Below are 13,682 nucleotides of genomic sequence, written 5' to 3'. Positions count from 1 at the left end.
CCTGCAGCACCTCCTCATCGTCGGGGTTGGCGGGAAGATCTGCCTGTTGGGAAGAACTTTCTGGCTCATCCTCATCTTGTTTTGAATGTCTCTGACCTGTAAGTGTCAGAGACACAAGATAATCTTGTAAAATTTCTGTTTGCCTTGTACCTTAGGGTCTTAATAAAACACTTGTCTGTGTTTTTTTTTTTTTTTTTTTTTTTTTTTTTTTTTTTTTTAAAAAAAAAACTCGGATGATTAGATTTCTTCTGCTGCTGAACATATTTATAAAGTATTAAAGTACAATAAATGTTCCTATCTTTTTGGCTGAGGTTTCCAAAGCTCCTCAAAAGCCTTGGATTACATCCACCCATTACAACACAGTACCAGAACTAAGCAGTTTGGAGAGTTGTTGTATCTTCATCTCTGCCTTGTTTCTTATTTCTTATCATGTGTGTGATAATACTGATTTGGTTGACCATAATAATCGCTGACAGGATTTTCTTAGGCTGAGGGGTTGAGAAACGCCCGCGGGTCGCACTGGGAGCGGGTGGCAATGGCTGCAGGCACCTGAGGCCTTGAGCGAGGGCTGGTGGCGCAGGGCGCTCCTGTGGGCACCGGAGAAGAGCGGGGAAGAGCTGCGGCCCGGGGCGGGGAGAGGCGCCACAACGGGCACGGGCACCCTGTGGGCACCGTGTGTCAGGGCGGAGGAAGCGCCCGAGCGCGGCCCTCGGAGCACGCCGGCCCTGCGCGTGGCAGAGCCCGGTGCGAGGAGAGGTGCTGGGCCGGGCTGCAGCCTGCGGGGAGTGGAGGAAGGGCTGTCGATGTAACCGCTTGTGTCTGCGGTGTCGATGGAGAGAGTCCAGTGCAGGGTTACAAGGATGATCAGGGGCCTGGAACATCTGCCCTATGAGGAGAGGCTGAGGGAGCTGGGCCTGTTCAGCCTGGAGAAGAGAAGGCTGAGAGGGGATCTAATCAGTGTATATAAATACCTCAAGGGAGGGAGTGCAGAGGACGGGGATGGTCTCTTTTCAGTGGTGGCCACTGATAGGACTAGAGGAAATGGCCGGAAACTGAAACATCAAAAATTCCATAGGAACTTAAGGAAAAATTTCTTAACAGTGAGGGTGCCAGAGCACTGGAACAGGCTGCCCAGAGAGGTTGTGGAGTCTCCTTCTCTGGAGATCTTCAAAACCCGCTTGGACGCAGTCCTGTGCCACGTGCTTTAGGTGTCCCTGCGTATGCAGGGGGGTTGGACTAGATGATCTCTAGAGGTCCCTTCCAACCCTAAGCATTCTATGATTCTATGATACAGCCCTCACTGATTAATGCATGTGCTGATCGGTAATGAATAAAGCTAAGGGGAATACCCTGTTTTGGTGGAGATGGCTATAAACGAAAACTCAAGGCTCAGTGTTGGTTGGTTTTTTTTTTTTTTTTTTTTTGAGTGGGGAATTATTTCCAGAAAACAATGGTTATTCCTATTTCCCTCTTTTCTCCCTATGGGAAATGGTAAAGTATCTTCGAAGTATAGAAGGACTCCTCAGTATGTTTTCACTGAAGACCAAAATGGCAAGGATGTTGCCTTGCTTCTATTTTGGAACGCAAGAGCACTTGGTCTGATTTGATGGGGGACTTCTTTCTATTGGCGTGAAACGATGGTTAATTTAACTAGAGGAATTGTGGGGTGGATTTTTTTTGTTTTTTAAAATGATTCTTTCCTTTCGCTAACAAACAAACAAAAAAAAAAAACACCACTTGAATGACTCCATTGCTTCAGATATTCTCAATGTCTGTAGAAATGGGGTTGGCTACCTAAACAGATGTGCTTTTCTTGGAGAAAGAGTGTCCTTGAAGACAAACTGGAGAGAGAGAAGAGGAAGACCTTCATACCTGGGTGTAAAGGGGGAGGTGCTTGAGATTTAGTCTTGAGATATAATAAAATTTAGCAGGTATTTGTTTTCTTTGCAAGTTATATGTTCTTGCAGTGATTAAAAAGAAGGTTTTTTTTTTTTTTTTTTTTTTAAAGTATGCACTTCTCTTTATCCTCCCTTCCCTCTTCCCTAAAATGTTTCCTGATTACAGCTTCATGATTGGTAGCTTAGGTAGAGAGGTTACTTATGAATGCTGCTTTTTTCAGGATCTTTTAGCAAAACACATAGCTCTCTATCTTCAGTACTTTTATTGGGGAGCTAGGACTGTAGCAGAGATGTTTACTTATCCATTTTACTGGCCTCTAAATAGAATGGCCAGGCTGAACCTGCAACAGGACTCAAATCCTAAACAAATGGCTCCTTCCAATGGGTGCTTCATAGGTGCTATGTTTGGCTTTTCAACATGCTCCATCATGCACCTATCTGCGTCTCCTAATCTCTTAACTTTAAACCTCAACAGAGCCTGAGAGGTTTGGTTTTAGCTGTGGGTGAAGGTTCAGGTTTGTTGTTTTCATCCAAAAATATTTTATGGTCTATGTTTCAGGCATGAAGCTTCCTGTTAAAACTGAGCTTTGGGTCAACCCCTGACCTGAAGGAAATCCTTTGGGATTCACCACATCTTCCTTGCTTTTGTTCTCCATTTGTAAAAATCTTCCTCACTTTTTGCATAATTTTTGATAGAATAGTACAAGCTGTGCTTTTCCTGAACAGCACATACTTAAAATGCCAAAAATGTGACGGAGTTGGTCTTTCCAGAAGAATCCTTATGTGAAACATGTCTCCTGTTCCTAATCCAGAATTTTCTTTGTGCAGTGTTTCTAGTGGATTACATTATGAATTCTATAAGATCACAGGCATAATAGCACTTATGTGTTAACTAAGAGAAGGAGAAGATAGTAATATTTTATTTGCTATTATATCCAATACAATTTCATAGATACCTCTAAGACCAGAAGTGGAAATCCAAGACTTTAAAAGTTGATGTGTAATTCTGTCAATGTTCAAGTATAATTACTTTTGAAATAAGCTGGATGTCCAAGTATTTAATATTGCTTTGCTGCACTGTTTTTTGGACACCGCTTGCTGTTTTGCTACGTGAGAATATTTGGCAGTTGATGTTGGTCCAGTTTTGCACGTTTAAGTCTTGCTCCAGGCCAGCTACTATGTCCAGTTGACCTGGGCAGTGTCTAGTTATGCTAGGTTAGAAATATTGTCCTTGCCACTGGGTTTATTATGGCTACAGAGCCTGCTGTTGTAGTCTAGTGCAGTGTATTTTAACTGTTGTCAGTCAATAGGCCACTTATATTTAGAGATCTTGCAAGTAAAGAGCATGCACCACCTTTAGCAAGTGCAGGAGTAATGAGCTGGCCAAGTTCTGACTAGGATAATTGTATTCCTGTAACTGTATTGTTATTTTGCAGAGAAATAACATGTGGAATTAAAACACACAAACAAAAAACCTCTGGATACCTCGGCATTCATGCAGTCTCTTTGCTTCTTCCAAATTTTGTCTTTCATTAGAATACTAAAGCTTGAGTTCCTGGTCCCCTATTGGGTGAGTAAAAGCATAAACAAAACCCATTCCCATATTCTTTTTTGGATGAACAACAAAGTGTACTGTGGATATGTCTTTAAGAGAAGGTATGAAAACATAGGCTCGCAATGTGTGAGTGATTCAGAGGACTTTTTGCCTCTGTCAAATGAGCGGTCAAACATTGAAGTGGGGTTCGGGGACTCTCTGAAGCTCCTTTTTCCATCTGAAAAAGGAACCTTCAAAGGCAAATTTCAGCACTTAACATGCATCTTTCCCCTCTATTTCAGCCTTGCAAACAATTAAACAACCAGTGACAACAAGGTAAAGCAAGACAACCAAAACCATGTAAAACAGCTAGCAATTTCTTTCATTCAGTGCTGAGCTGCTCTTCAGGGGTGGGGGCTTCCTTCTGTTTTATTCTTATTTCCTTTGCCTTTTTTGTTGTTTTTTCTCCTCTGATGGTTAAATACTCTTATTTTCTACGGAGAGTAGCTTGGAAATAGGATGTTTAATACAACAGTCTGTGCAACCCTGTTTATGTTAAGCAACTGAGGGCCAGGCTTTCCGTAGCGCTTTGTATTCACAGGCCGAATTCTCTCTCCTGCTCACCCAGCTGCCGCACAGAAATAACCCAACCAGTCTGGGGTAGTTTCTCTTTGCGTAATAGGGATGCAAGAAGGAACCAGTAACAGGCTGAGTGGAGTTGCCAAATTATTTAGAAATCTTTTCTGGCACCGATGCCTTTGCAGGTTGAATATTTCTAGACATGCAGCCAAAGCTGCTATACTGGAGGCCAAGAACGTGTCAGATTTCACTAGCTAAGCAATGTTGGCTATGGGCAGTACTTAGCTGGGAGATCTCCAAGGAAAACTCAGGTGCTCTCGGATGTGGTAATTACTAATTCTGTAAATAGACTTCTCAGACTCAGTGCAGCATCTGTGTCCTATCTAGAAGGATGTCGGAGCGCGGCTAGCAAGAAACGCTGGGTAAAGGTTGGCAGGAGACATCATGACCCCATTAATCTCTTTGAAATGCGAAAGAAATACATACACTGTATCATAATCAGGTGGATAACTTTAAGCTTGTTTTTGCTTTTTCCTCCTCTCAAAGACTTCTCCCTAAGCAGAGGTTGCCCAGGCTGAGGTGCTTTCCTTGCCTTCCAGGGGCTCAGGTTCAAATTCCATTGCTGGCATTCTTCACTGCCACATGAGTGGTCTGTCTGCCAAAATGCTGACCAGTGCAGCATGGGTTCTGTCTCTTGCATCTGAATCATGTTGGCTAGTGATTTTATTCTCAAGAATTGCAGGTAATAATAGGAAAAAAAAATATTTGCAGCTGGACCTGCAGTGCATGTGTTTTTATGGTGTAGAAAAGATGAGGCTGGCTACTGAGCCCTGTAAAACTTGCTGAGTTCTCAGTATCCTAATTTTTAACTTAAAGTAAACTAATTCTTGTCCTCCTGCCTGTACAGGGTTGCAAATGTCTCTTGACTTTGTCCTTACCAGCTCCACTGGTTACTTTCTCTTGGCTTCTTAAGATTAAAGTTCTATATAGTGAATAGTAAGGAATATTTTTCAGTGCAGTACAAAGGTGGTTAAAAATTATCTCCTTACATTTTGGGAAATTGTTGTTGATGTGTCAGATGACCTGCTTAAAAACCTTTTTAACACAGGGGATATTAATGAGAAAGTTATAGGGACCATCTTTTTGAACTTTGAAATACTCGTTTTTACATGGGTGCCAAGACAACAGAGGGTTTTACTTGAATTCAGTCAACTTTGGTGAGCTGAATACCAGGCCTTGGAGTTTGCTTCACTTAGCTAAGTCAGGATAAAACTTACTCGTCTGGTCTTCATGTGGATATGTGTGTATGTATATGTATGTATATATATATATATATATGTGTGTGTGTGTGTTTTTTTTTTTTTTTTCCACTGAGCCAGCTTATAAAACTGAAAAATTGTTCCTCCTTTTGTAATGAAGACATAAACAGTATGATATTTTGGATGTTTTAAGAAGGTAATTATGTCTCTTGAAAATCCATGAGAGTTTAAATAACACTTCTCCTTCATTGTAATCCGTTTATGGCATTTTCTGTTCATTTTTGTTGTTATGCTATTAGTACTGCAGATCTGCCAACACCAGAACATTGTTTTCTAATTAATAATGTTTGTTTGCTATATTCTTTGAAAAGATTTGCTATATCAAACTGAACCCACCTCAAACAAGCCTGTTTTTAGCCGTTACATCTCTAAATCAGTAGAGTGTTCCTTGCTGCAAATGGGCTGCTATGTTAATTGATTATAGAAGTCGAAGCCCTGACCCAAGTGCTACTGTGTATAGGGAGAAGGGGAAATAGTTAAGAAAAAATGTAAATCTTTTCACTGATTTGCAAAATTGCACAGTATTTCTTCAACCCATTGAAACCAGCTAGTTGTGAATTGTCCTGCTTTTTGCTCTCTTTGCTTGCATGGAAGATGCTCAGGAAGTTGTGTAAATCGGTTGTATAAATTAGGTTATGCTGAAGTGGAAATTTTGGCCGTGACTGTTTACCTGTTTCAGCCTTCAACTCTGCTCCTCCAAGATTGTTTTTATTTTGAACTCGAAATGGCTGTGAGCAGAAAGAATGTAATTTCTGTGTGTACAGAGGGTCATATTCAGAATAGAAAAAGCCAGTTCTTCCTTGCAGCGCTTCCGTGCAGAAGTGTATCCCTTGCCAAGTTGGCTGAGAGAACATCTGGGTTTCTTCCATAAAAGGTGGCCTTCAGTAGGTTCTTGTTCCCCAAATGGTATTTATCTCTGGGATGGGATTACGGGATTAGAAATGCCTCTCTGTATCGCAATGAGACTCTATCTGTGAAACTCTTAAATCCCTGATAGGCTTCACTGTCCCCGGAGAGCTGTCCTTTGGACTTGGGCACCTTTCTGACTTACATAACTTTTGTTTTCCTCACCTCTCTTTGGAATAACAGTCTCCCTCCCCATATATCTGTGCTGCAATATCAGGCTGATACCGAACAAATCGGGCTGATATTGAACAAATCTGTGCCTCATGGTGCTTGCTCTGTGCTGTCTTGCTTGTTGGACTGTGTGTAGCATAGCTAAGTTTTTGAGCTCAGATCCTCATCTAATTCTTCTATGTGGCACAGACAGCATCCTCGTTATTCAGAGTCTTATGAATTCATATTTCATCAGTGGTTTCACGAGGATTTCCTAGTGCCAGATTTTGCAGAAGAAAATAAATATAAAAAGCGGTGCTTAGTTGAAATTCATATTTAGGATTTCAGAATTGTCTCTGGAAAACTTCTTGCGTGCCCTCAGAGAATAGGGAGAAGCAATATATCTAGTTTTTGAAATGGGCCAGATGGAAAGGAGCTTTTGATCTGATGCGTAACATCTGTATGGAAAATGGTTAAGCATTTGGGAAGAATCTTCCAGGTTGGATCTGCACGTTCTTCTAGAAAAGCTTTTTTCTATCTAGAAGAGCATAGAGGAGCTCAGTCCCTCTCTTCTTTGCAGCTCAGTTCTTTCAGGTGGGTTTGTGGAATGAAGCACAGCAGGAGCTCTGCAAATTCTCTGGCCGTCTGTGTATTTCAGATAAAGTCCCAAGCCCCCCTGTTTGTGCCGTGTCCTTCAAGGCAGACTGACAGAAGGAATGGAGCAGGAATTAGAGGAGCTGAATAGAGATGAGGTTCAAGGAGAGAGAGCAGACAAGTGATGGAGGATTTTGGGAGGTGGGATTGATTGGGGGGATTTGATCTGCATTAATTCCTTGTCAGGGGAATGAGGAAATGTGAAGAAAGGGTGAGATTTTAACTTATTTACTTATTTCTCTTTCAAACTTTCAGATAATGTTTGTGCTTAATCTAAATATAAGCTGAACAAAACATATAAGTTTACTGATCTGGTGACATTCAAATCTGATTCTTTCATAACCCGCTGCAGATTTTAATGAAAATTCTTTGAGATATTTAGATTTTCTGCTTTTCCAGCCAGTAGCATGTCCCTTCTGCTCCTTCCACCCAAAAACCAGAAAATAATAATAATAAAAAATCCACTTTCCCTGTTTGCTTTTTTTATGATACATGGCACAGAAATGGCTGCATGAGTTGCTTGTTAGTGTTTTTGCTCCCCAATAGGATGTTTGAAATGTATATTTTCCTTCCTCTCTTGAACTTCCCCTTCTCTTTTATATAAATATGTGCAAGTTTGGCTTCTGGGGATATTTGGTAGGTCTTGGAGGCTTTGTGCTTTGCATGGCTGCCACAAAGAAGAAAAAAGTATTACGAATGTTAACTGGAGTATCTGTCACAAGTCGCTGAAATGAAGTTACTTTTGTAGATAAAAGCCACTTTTGTTTCCTCGAAGGCCTGTTCTCCGACATCCCTCATACTGAGCTTTTAGGGTTTTCGTAGTGGAACTGATACGTACGAGGAAATTCCCAAGGAACCTTAGAACTTATTTATACATTTTATATATGCTGCTGATGGAATGGGCAAAGAACGTCAGTCCCTCAAGCTCTCTGTGGTATTCTGACATGCTGTGTCTCCAAGTTGTGTTTCTGCAGTCTTTCCCCTTCCTTCCCGCCCCTTCCACCCCTATCTTTTGTGCATGAATAAAATAAATCCCTAATGGAATAGGCTGCCTTGTTGGCTCAGTTCTTTAGGTGCTTTGCTGAGCTTTCGATCCCTGTAGTCACTTTATTGAAACACAGCAGGATTCTTCTGGGATAACCTCCAAGATGATCCTTTGAAAGATGAAATGTAGCCACTAATAAACCATTGCATTTCTGCCTCCCCCTCCCTGCCCCTCCTGCCTTGGGCTGGAAGCTATTTGGCTTCATATTTGCACTCCTATAAAAAAAATGGAGATGTACTGTCTCTTTTATTAGAAATAAATCAATAAATAAAACTGTGTAATGGAAGGGACTTGGCCTGTGAAAATCCTACCTTTCTTTTCTCCTTTTCTCTGTTGTGACCCACCAAAGTAACTTCAGGCTCTAAAAATGGCTCAACCAGAGGGAAAAAAAAAATGGTGGGGGAAATTTTTTCCTGCCCAACACCTGGACCTCCCCAGAGGGATTTCCTGTCAGCTGCAGCCTTTGAGGTTGACCCTGGTTGGTTGGTTGGTTTCATGTTGCTTTGAATCACAGCCGCACCGTTTGGACGTGCATTTCGTATGTCTCAGGAACTCTTTAACCCTCTCTGCCGTACCTTGATATCTGCTAAAAATCCCCATCAATTTCTGGGCAGCCCTTTTGGCAAGATGTATTTGGGGTGGGGAGCTGTAAGTCATATTTGGAAGGGATGGGAATGTTGGGCCTTGCTATTTGTGCTTTCATCTGAGCTCTAAGCAGGCCCTAAGAGAAGTCCAGGGGGGCTCCATAGATGCATCTCTCTCTAGTTCAATCCTCTGCTTGCTTTGCTGTCATCTCCACTCTGCTGTCACTAAGCACGTGCTGCTGCCTCTGCTGGGAGTGTAACAACAAAGCTCTTAAGAATACCCTAGCAGCCAAAAATAATAGCAATAAAAAATAAAGACATTATTAAAGCCAGATATGACTGATCTGAAGTCACAGCGAATGTAACATGACTCAGACAAATCCCCAGGACAGTTGGAGACAGAAAGGGAGAGAGGAAAATCTCTATCTGTTTAAAGTTCTGGGCCCCAAACTCCTTACAAGTTGGCTTTGATAATTCATCAGACAACCACAAAAGAGAATGCCTCCCCCGCTCCAGATGCAACCGTGTCTTGTCCCAGCCTCTTTTTCCACAGCCTGTGAATCTCACCACATCAAGGGGGAGAGAAAATCCATTTAAAAGTTCTCCTTATTTAGGTTGGGTAGGTTTGAAATGGCCTCCGAAGGCAAACTTGTGTGATTAAGAGTGTGTGTGTGCGCGCACATATATAGCACTGTACTTGGAGGAAAAGGAAAAAATTACTGGAAAAAGTACTATTTGCAGTTCACACCCAATGCAATTAGAGAAAAAGAAGGCTCTTAAGCCTCTTTATTGTGGCACAGTTTGGTAAACAGGGAAAACCAAGAAGGCTACTCCAAAGGGCAGTGAGCAGCCCACTTGCCTCCCTGTAGTTCCGTATGGGTAGCAGGTCCATACGGATACCTGTGGGTAGCATCGGTGCAACAGAGGATTTACCTCAGATCAATCCTTCAACTCACAGCGCAGCGAGGTCTTCTGGATGTGTTGGCTTGACCATTGTTGGTACTTTTGCCGGCAAAATAGATGGGCATACCATTTTGGAATGGAGATGTACGATCTCCTTGGAGATGTGACCCTGCGCCATGTGCAGGTGACCCTGCTTGAGCAGGGGGAGCTGGATGAGATGATCTCCAGAGGCGCCTTCCAACCTCACCCTTTCTGTGTGATGGAGCAGTGCTTGCAATCCCTCTCCGCTGTCAAGCTAAGACTGGTTTTCCAGGCCTAGGGCAATGCTAGAGGTTTGAAGGGGTCCCTGTACTCCCACAAGTCATTTGGACTGAGTATGCTTGTGGCTTTGACTAATAGACTCAAAGTAAATGGCAGAGAAGAGGCCAATCAAGAAAACTTGAGTCTGTTTTCAGTATCTCACAGGGTGTGCATTTTGTTCTCGGATATTAGCTGCGGCCAATTCTGATATGAACTGATGAACTTCAAAGTAGTTGGTCTGCATAAAGCTTGCACGTTATTTTAATGATCTAAGTCTTTTGGGAGTGTAAAACTAGCTTGAAGATCTTGGAAGATTTTTTTTTTTTTTTTTTGCTTCTGGGTCAGGCAGAGATGCAAGAAATATATGCAGTTTATCTTTTTTGGTTGCTGCTGTGTTTGTTTTTCAGCACCCTATGATTCTGAGATACTTAATGCACTTTTCATGGTGAATATGACCTGCTTTGAAACTGAAAAGTTTATTTAATGCTTCTGTTTTTATAGTGTTATCAAAAAATGAAACTTCTGCCTTTTAGGGGGCTAATCCTCATTTCTTTTTTCTTTAATTCCCTAAACTGATTATATTTGGCTGCTGCTTTTTCTTTTTTATTCCTGACAGGTTTTTGATATCACTTTTTTAGACTTAGTTTTTGAACTGATATTGTTTAGTAGAATGTTTTTGAAAACTGTTAATGTTTAGTAGAAAGGCTCTGGTGGAAAAAAGAAAAGTAGAAGAAAAAAAGTTGAAGTGGGAAAGAATTTTCAATATTTGTTGTTTAGTTAGCTGAGAAAGGATTTCTCTTTCTTTCCCTGTACTAGCTTCCTCTCTATATCCCTTGCTTTGTCTTTGGAGATTATTGGGAATTTCTGTTGTCCAGACATGAGTGCAAGAAATCCTGTAGCTCTACTCCTTATCCCTGCCTGTGCACTGTGTGAATGCAGTGTAAGGATTAAGTTGGTCTTTTTCAAGCTTCAAGGGTCTGGAATAATCTTTTGAAGGGTGGGTGGATTGCACAGTGAGCTCTTAGACTGCGTTTTGGGTATCTCATGTTGTCCGAGTCCTTCAGTTATGCTGAAAACCTCTTCATAATGCAGGAGTCCTGGGTATTTCAGTGACGATAGACGAACCAGTTGAACGTTTTCCTGGGCTTTCAAGGCTAAACTTCAAGGATGGCACTTGCAGTCGTTGTTCTCATAAACACTAAAGGGTGGGCTTTCATGTTTGATAGTCTGAAGGATTGTCTTTGAATCCAGCCCAGCAAGGCTTGAGTGTAAGATTCAATAATTTGGACACTCAATTTATTAATACCTGTTTCACAAGTTCCAGACAGGCAATATGTTACTTGACTAATACCACAGACAGTATAACCACAGTCTTTCAAAATGTATTTGATGTCTCTAGCAGAGTTTTGTAAGCGCCGTACTGTATGCCCAGGCTATATACAGAAGTTTTAATTTAGAAAGGCCTGCTGCTTGCACTTATGTCAATATTACTGTAAATGTCTTTTGGGCAGGTTGGAGGGAAAAGACATTTTGGGCCAGGTGCCTGTGAGGAAGTATGTGAATATACACAGTCAAATCTTATATCGAGGATATAAGTGGAAAATGAGTGATCTGAAGAAGTTTTTAGTGAAGTATTAGCTAGCACAAATACTTATCCCCATCTAGTTTTTTGTTGCATTCATTGCTATATAATTTAAACTCCTGAAAACTGAAGTGACTTAAACTGCACATGACAGATTTATCTTCCACTTTCCCAGTGGTGTTGCATACCTAGTTTGTGTGTTACATAGGTATATTTGGATGTGCAGTCACCTTTGGTTACTTCTGCAGTTTTTGCCTATGTGTTAATTATTGCAGATAATTGTTTTATTAAAATAGTTTAAATCTTTTCAAATCTACTACTTTGTTCCAGTGTAGCTGAGCCTAGTGGGCTGGTTATGGAAACATCCTGGATTCTGAAGTTGCAGATGGTTAGTTACACATGAACTTTGTCCCTAACTTGTGTCTTCAGTTTTGATAAATTCACATGTAATCTCAGATAAGCAGGAAGCTAGACACTTGAGAAATGAATCCTCACTTTAATCAAGCTGTTTATAGGTTTGGGTTTAACACTGAATCATACTTTTCTACCAGTTTCTAGTGTGTGTTAATCTGCTTATCCGATGCTAAGTTTCTAGTCCAAGTGCTTTGCAGTTCAAATACCTATTGGAAGTGTGTCCAAACACAGAGCCATGCTTCCAACCTTAGAGCTACTTTTGACAGATTCTTTTTCTCAAATATTATTAGTCATGATCTGTTAAGTACCAGCACTGGACATGCCTAGACATGACTGTTCACTCGAATGGTTTTTCAGCAGGTTTTTGAATGGCTGGTTTAGTTTCCTAAACTGCTCTGAGAAGTGTTTGTCTTTCTGTATTTTACATGAATAGAATTCTTGCCGTTTTTTCCTATCTGCCTTTAAAGACAATAGAGACTAGAGGTGAATCTTCTTCCTTGTTTTGGTCCCACTGCACCCAGCACATTTGTAGGGCACTAAATTTGAGCTGTTCACCAAACCCTGACACTGAGGAACCAAGATGGATGTGCGGCCAATTGCTGGTATTTGTCTGAACCTACCAAAGTTTAAGATTTGACTGGAAGGAGATTTTTGGATTTTTGCAACATGTTGTTTTTCCATATTTCCATATGTGATCCTAGCTTGGGGTCATTTGAGATCTGTCCAAGCGATGACTTCAGCTAGTATCTTAAATAAATTAGGATCAGGCAGTGACGGAAGAATTCTGGTTGTGGTTGGTCTGGGTTTTGGAGGCTAGAGCTTATTAGTAGAAACCAGCAACAAAATTAGTATCATGAATCTATTAGGAAAGAAGAAAGACTTCCACATTGCAGCATCTTCTGCCTTAAAGTCAAGGATGTGAAATATTTCTGTTGGCCACCACATCATGAAGTACGATTTACTGCATCTGGTTAAAAACAAATCTCTATTCTCTGGGGATCCTGTCCTTCACTAGAGGAGTTTTGGACTCAGTGATCTAACGGGTCTTTTTCCATCTTTAACTTTCGTGGCTTGCCATATATAGAGATAAACATCGTCCTTTCCGATCAGCACTGATGGACAGACTTTCAGGCATGGAAACATTGTGTGTGTGGGATGGCAGGGGGGAAGGTATGGAGAGAAACACTGAGTGTTTCTGTCTCCAGGGCATAGGATTATTGGAAAATGATAAATAGCTGGGCAGGCAAAGGAAATATGAAAATCCTGTTGCAGAACAGAGCTGCCCAACATTTCTGTTCATATTGCAGTGGCCAAAAGAAATTTACGTTGGAAAAACCCTCTTGCCTTCAGGGCTGAATGTTATGAACCGTCAAAGTGATCCTTTAGAAGAAAAGGGCTTGCGAATGAAAGGAGTGGGAGGGCCTGCCCTGCCATTGCTACAGAGCAGAGGTCACTGCAGAGGAACATTCATCATCCTGTTGGTGCTGTCCAGAGAATGGGAACGAGGTGAGGAGAGAGAAAAGAAGGTTGAACTACAATCTGGCATTTCCATTTCCTGCCTGTTCCTCAGCCCTACGGGAGCTGAGAATGGACCAAGTTCAAACTCTTTTCTTCTGGATTTCATTCAGGGATTGTTCAGCTGGCCTGTGGTGTGGGTACCTTTACTGTAATAACTTGTTACGTGTTATTCTCTAGACTTGTTTGGACTTCATTTGAATATGTTAGTCACTTGAATAGGTTTAATGGAGTAAATCTGTAGCTATTGTAAATTGGTATGTGTCTGCTGAAGTCAATAGATCAATGAGAGCTTGTAA

Source organism: Tinamus guttatus, unplaced genomic scaffold (genome assembly GCF_059628265.1).
Source record: "Tinamus guttatus ecotype Peru unplaced genomic scaffold, ASM5962826v1 Tinamus_guttatus_pri_ptg001150l, whole genome shotgun sequence".
Classification (NCBI taxonomy): domain Eukaryota; kingdom Metazoa; phylum Chordata; class Aves; order Tinamiformes; family Tinamidae; genus Tinamus; species Tinamus guttatus.
Note: the sequence above shows the minus strand (reverse complement) of the source record.